At 38.1% G+C, this 6,873-nt stretch overlaps 1 pseudogene; it reads right to left on the reverse strand.

The window, feature by feature from the left end:
* Window positions 1–216: 216 nt before the first annotated feature.
* Window positions 217–944, reverse strand: LOC111536191 (annotated as a pseudogene).
* Between the last annotated feature and the right edge of the window lie 5,929 nt (window positions 945–6,873).

The following is a 6,873-nucleotide window of genomic DNA, read 5'->3' on the forward strand; positions in this document are numbered from 1 at the left end:
TTTTTTTTTTTTTTTTTTTTTTTTTTTTTTTTTTTTTTTACTGGTGTGAGCCACCGCACCTGGCCCAGAGTTTTATTCTTTAGAGGAGGTCAGTGCCCATCACTTTCCCTGTCTATGGACAAATAAAAAGCTGCTCTCTCCAGAGGGGCGGCAGCAGTCCTGCATGGTCCAGTGAGACCCAGAAGGTTTCAGGAGACCTTCAGTCCTGAGTCCCTTTCAGTCATCGTCTTCTGAGTCTGACTCTTCTGCAGACTCGGATGTGCTCTCTGGCAAGTCCTCTCCCATCTGCTGGAACCTTCCCAACTGTGAATCCCACATGTATTTGATGGTCACCTTGAATTTAGCCATCTCATACTCAAAAAGCTTCAGGACGCGAGCCTGCTCTGGGGTCAGCACGTCGCCCTCCTTGCATACCTCGTAGTCAGATAGCAGAGTCACCACACCTCTCTTGAGGGTGGTGGGCAGGCCCAGCTGCCTGAGCTGTGACTCCATGGAGTGGGGGAACTGCTCCAGAGCCCCTGGGTCCAGGCTCACAGTGAAAGCTGCTTTGTTACCAGCTCGGGTGTAGTCCATTTCTGTGTATTTCATGAACCACTCATTCACCTCCTCCTCTGTGCTGTTGGTGAACAGGAAACCCATCTCACCCCTCAACATTTTGCTGACCTGGTGCAGGTTGTCTTTGTACTCATCAGATGGGCCCCGACCCAAGGCCACCATCATCGCCTTGTTTTTGCCGAAGAACATCCGGCTGTGCTCCCAGGCGTTCTGGATGTCCTTTAGCTTGCTGTTCCTCATGTTGGCCACAGAGACGATTCCAAGGTACTTGTAGGTGTCCACACGTTTCCGAAGCTCTTCTATCAGGTTTTGTTTCAATTGCAAGCCTTTATTGGCAGTTTTGTTTAAGGAGACTTTCTTGTCGCGCTTGGATTTGGGCATCGCGCTGAATCCACATTATTGTAGTTTTGACTTGCATTTCCCTGATGATTAGTGATGTTGAGTATTTTTAATATACCCAATGGCCATTTGTGTATTTTGAGAACTGTCTACTCATATCTTTTAGTCATATTTAAATTTGATTATTTGTTATTTTGCTATTGAGTTGTTTGCCATTAATGGCAAAAACCACAATTACTTTGGCACCAACCTATTATTTTATCTTGACATAATCTCATTTGTTTATTTTTGCATTTTTGCCTATGCTTTTGAGGTCTTACTTAAAAAGTATTTGCCCAGAACAATGTTCTGAAGCAGTTGGACAAAAAACAAGACTCAACTATATACTGCATATAAGAAACTCACTTCACCTATAAAGACATAACGTGGATGGAAAGTAAAGAGATGGAAAAAGATATTCCATGCAAATCGAAACCAAAAAGAGCAGGATTATCTATACTTGTATCAGATAAAATAGACTTCAAGTCATAGACTATAAAAAGAGACAAAGTAGGTCAATTTATAATGATAAAGGGGTCAATTCAGCAAGAAGACATAACAATTGTAAATTTACATGCATTCAACACTGGAGCATCCAAATATATAAAGCAAACTTTAATAGATCTAAAGGGGCAGATAGATTGCAATACAATAATAGCAGGGGACGTTTAATAATGAACAATTTTGGAATATTGGCACTATTTCTTCTTTAAATGTTTGATTGAATTACCAGGGAAACCAACCACATCTGGGTTTTCTTTATGAGAAATTTTTAATTATATATTCAATTTCTTTAGTTGTTATAGATCTATTCAGATTTTCTGTTTCTTCTAAAGTCTGTGTTGGTAATTTGTGTCTTTCTGGGAATTTGTCCATTTCATCTAAGTCTTCTAATTTATTGGATTATTTGTTTACAATATTTCTTTATAATCCTCTTAATGTCTGTACATTCATTGCTGATGTCCCCTCTTGTATTCCTGATTTTGGTGATGTGTATCTTCTCTCTTTTGTTTTGGTCAGTTTAGCCAAAGATTTCTCAAGTTTTGTTGATCTTTTCAAAGAACAATTTTTTTTGTTTCATTGATCTTCCCAGTTGTTTTTCTGTTTTGTATTTTATTTATGCCTGCTCTAATTTTATTTATGTCTGCTCCATACCTTTGTCATGGGTTTATTTTGCTCTTCTTTTTCTCGATTCTGAAGGTGAAATACTAGATTACTGATTTGAGAGCTTCTTTTGTAATACAGATATTTAAAGCTATGTATTTTATCCTAAGCACTAAGTTAGCTACATCCCATAAATTTTATATGTTGTGTTTTCATTTTCATTCAGTTCAAAATACTTTCTAATCTTCTTTGTGATTTCTTCTTTGATCCATGGACTATTTGGCTATATATAGTTTAATTTCCAAGTATTTCTGGATTTTGCAAATGCCTTTCTATTGATTTATAATTTAATTTCCTTGTGGTCAGAGAATATAATCAGCATGATTTCAATCCTTTTAAGTTGTTGAGACGTATATAGGCCTAGCATATAGTCTACCCTGAGGAATAGTTCATGTGCACTTTTGAAAGGATGTGAATTTTACTGTGGTTGGATGCAGTCTTCTGTAGATATCAGTTAGTCAAATTGATTAATAGTGTTCTTCAAGTTGTTTTAATACTTACAGATTAACCATCTAGCAGTTCTATTAATTTTTTAGTTTCTAACTATTATTGTAAATTGTCTGTTTTACTCAATTCTGTCACCTTTGTTTTAAGTATTTTTAGGGCTTTGTTGTTAGATAAAAACATGTTTCTAATATTTACCTCTTTCTATAAATTGTCAATTTTTGCCTGGTGTGGTAGCTTACGTCTGTAATCCCAGCCCTTTGGGAGGCGGAGGCGGGCGGATCACCTGAGGTCAGGCGTTTGAGATCAGCCTGGACAACATGGCAAAGCCCTGTCTCTACTAAAATCACAAAAATTAGCTGGGTGTGGTGGCACATGCCTGCAGTGCCAAACTATTCAGGAGGCTGAGTCAGGAGGATTGCTTGAACCCAGGAGGTGGAGGTTGCAGTGAGCTGAGATTACACCACTGCACTCCAGCCTGAGCAAAGAGTGAGATTCTGTCTCAAAACAAATTGTCAATTTTATCAAGACAAAATATGTCTCTGTCTCGTAACAATTTTTGTTTTAAAGCCTATTCTGTGTGGTATTAAAATAGCAATTTCAGCTCTCTTATGGTTACTGTTTGCATGGTGTATCTTTTTCCATCCACTTACTTTCAACCTGTTTGTGGCTTTAAATCTAAAGTGTATCTCTTGCAGGCAGGAAATAGTTGCATCCTGTGTTTCACTTATCCAATCTGACAATCTATGTTTACATTGGGTTCCTTAATTTACTTATTTAATGTAATTTTATGTAGTTGGATTTATGTCTGCTCTCTGGGTATTTTTTCCATGCATGTCTCATGCCTTCATTAATCTTATCCTTTTTCTTCACTACCTATTTTTGTTGAATAGATATTTTCTAATATACCATTTTAATTCCTTTGTAGTTGTTTTGAATATATTTTGAGTTGTTTTCTTAGGGTTGTTGTTGGGATTATAATTTGCACCTTAAAATAATCTACTTTGAATTAATCCTAATTTCACTCTGGTAGTATATACAAACTGCTCCACAATAGCTCCCTTCCATCTCTTCTCAATACTACTGCTTTTATGCAAATTATATCTTTTTATGTTGTTTGTTTTTTTACACAGAGTTCCCTCTTGCTACCCAGGCTGGAGTGTAATGGCACAATCTTGGCTCACTGCAACCTCCACCTCCAGGGTTCAAACAATTCCCCCGCCTCAGCCTCCCAAGTAGCTGGGATTACAGGTGCCCGTCACCAAGCCCAGCTAATTTTTTGTATTTTTAGTAGAGACGAGGTTTCACCATGTTGGCCAGTCTGGTCTCGAACTCCTGACCTCAAGTGGTCCACCTGCCTTGGCCTCCCAAAGTGCTGGGATTACAGGCATGAATCACCCCACCTGGCCATCTTTATATGTTATATGCCCAACAATACAGTTTTAAATTGTTTTACACAGTTTATTTTATTCAATGTTTTAAAAACTAAGAGATGATTTAAATATATATATTTATTCTGTCTATTATATTTACTTATGGAATTACTTTACCTGTGTTCTTTGTTTCTTCATAATATATTCAAATTACCATCTGGTTTTATATATTTTCAGCCTGAAAACTTCTTTTGGAATTTCTTGTAAGGCAGGTCTGATGGCAATGAATTTTCTCAGTCTTTGTTTAACTAGGAATGTTTTTATTTCATTTTCCTTTTTGAAAGATATAATTCTTGGTGGACAGTTTTTTTCTTTCAACACTTTGAACATCATCCCATTGCCTTCTGGCTCCATGGTGTCTAATGGGAGGTCAGCTGCTATTCTTATTAGGGTATTTTTGTGAGTCATTTTGTATTGTTGCTTTCAAGATTGTCTGTTTTTCAACAGTTTTTTTGTGGTGAATCTAGGTGTAGACTTCTTTTAGTTTACACTACTTGGAGTTTGTTGAGCTTCTTGAAAGTGTAAATTAATGTTTTTGCCATATTTTGGGAGTTTTCATCCATTATTCCTTTGAATATTTTTTTCTGTTCCTTTTTTTCTCTCCTCTCTTTCCATTGCTCCCATTATGCATATGTTAGTGTGCTTAACAGGTGTGTTAGGGTTCTCCAGAGGGACAGAACTGATAGGATATATGTATATATGAAAGGGAGTTTAATGGAGAGAATTAGCTCACATGATCACAAGGCAAATTCCCATGATAGGTTGTCTGCAAGCTGAGGAAAAAAGAAGCCACTAGTGGCTCAGGCCAAGTCCAAAAGCCTCAAAAGTAGGGAAGCCAACAATACAGCCTTCAGTCTGTGGCCAAAGGCCCAAGAGGCCCCAGCAAACCAATAGTCCAAAGGCTGAAGAACCTAAAGTCTCATGTCTAAGGACAGGAGGAACAGAAGGAAGCATCCAGCATGGAAGAAAGATGAGAGCCAGAAGACTCAGCTTATCCCACCTTCTGCCTGCTTTGTTCTAGCCATGCTGGCTAGCTGAGTGGATGGTGCCCACCCACACTGAGAGTGGGTCTTCCTCTCCCAGTCCACTGACTCAAATATCAGTCTCCTCTGGCAGCACACCCACAGACACATCCAGAAACAATACTTTACCAGCTGTTTAGGCATCCTTCAGTCCAATAAAGTTGACACCTAATATTAACCATCACAAAAGTGTACTAAATTTCTCTAAGTCTCTGTTCATTCTTCTTTGTTCTTTTTTCTCTGTGTTCTTTAGGTTGCATATCCCTATTAATCTGTCTCCAAGTTCACTGATTATTTCCTCGTTCAGCTCAAACCTGCTGCTGTGCCACTCTAGTGAATTTCTTTATTCAGTTATTTGACTTTTCAATTCCAGAATTTCCATTTGGCTCTTTTTTCCAATTTCCATCTCTTTATTGATAGTCTCTGTTTTATGAGTCATTGTAGTAATACTTTCCCTTAATTTTTTTTTTTTTTTTTTTTTTTTTTTTTTTGCAGAGTCTCACTCTGTCACCAGACTGGAGTGCAGTGGTGCGATTCCCCTAACTTTTAAAGCCTGGCTTCCTTTACTTCTCTGAACATATTTATAAAAACATGCTTGAAGTCTTTTTTAACTAAGTTCAACTTACAGTCTCCTTTAGAGACAGTTTCTGTTCGTAGATTTTTATTTCTACGTATGGGCCACACTTTCTTATTTCTTTACATGTCTCATAAATTTTTGTTGACAACTGAATATATTTTAGATAAAATATTGTAGCAACTATCAATTATGTTCTTCTCCCCACCCCTCCCAGTGATTGCTGTTGCTATTGGGAGATTTTGTTGTTAATGTTATTTTTTGTTTGTATATTTAGTGATTTGCCTGGACTAAATATACAGTACCTGTCTTCCCTCCAATGTGGAGCCACTGAATTGTCTAATCTGTTGTTTTTCTTAATTGCTTTTATTTTTAAGCTTGGCTTCTGCTATGGTCTGCATATTTGTGTACCCCCAAAATTTATATGCTGAAATCTAACCCCCAAGATGATAGTATTAAGAGATGAGGACATTGAGTTAATTAGGTCATGAGGGCTCCATCCTCATGAGTGAGATTGGTGCCTTTATAAAAGAGGCTTACAGGAGCCCTTTTGCCTTCCTGCCATGTGAGGACACTGTGAAAGGACACAGTGAGAAGGTGCCATTTTTGAAGCAGAGAGTGAGCCCTTACCAGACTTCAAATCCACTAGTCACTTGATCTTGGATTTCCCAGCCTCTGAAACTGTGAACAATAAACTTCTGTTGTTGATAAATTACCCAGTCTATGGCATTTTTGTTATGCATTTTGTTTTATGGCATTTTTGTCACAGTTGCCCAAATGGACTAAGACAGCTTCCTAGGAGTCATCCCTAGATCAATATTGCTTAGTGGCCAACAAATATTGATCAATGTTAAACAGGTTGTACTTGAAGACCTTGAGCGAATAAAGCTTCCACTTTTTGCCGAGATGATTTTGGGGTTGGGGCATGCATTCAAAGTTAATCCAGTTAATTGAGCTTCCTTAGCTTTTACTTTCTGCTTATGCGGAGCCTCCCCATCATCTGGGTGTGAGTAGATAACTAGGGCCCTTTCTGGTCTTTGTTTAGTGTGTTCTTAGCCCTGCACATGCACACAGACTTCCGGATTCCTCAAGAATATGACAGCCTTTTCAAAACCTTCTAAAGTTATCTCATTCCCCAGATCTCCACTTAACATTTTTGGTTGCTCTCTAGTTTGCTCAACCAGTATCATAGCCTCAGACAGTTATGGCATTAGCCTTTCATTTTTTGACACTGGTCACTATTGTTTTCAATAATATCCCTGGGCCTTTGGACTTCAGCAGAGCTCCAAGTCAGATTGCCACC

The sequence above is a fragment of the Piliocolobus tephrosceles genome, chromosome 12 (assembly GCF_002776525.5).
Source record: "Piliocolobus tephrosceles isolate RC106 chromosome 12, ASM277652v3, whole genome shotgun sequence".
Lineage (NCBI taxonomy): Eukaryota > Metazoa > Chordata > Mammalia > Primates > Cercopithecidae > Piliocolobus > Piliocolobus tephrosceles.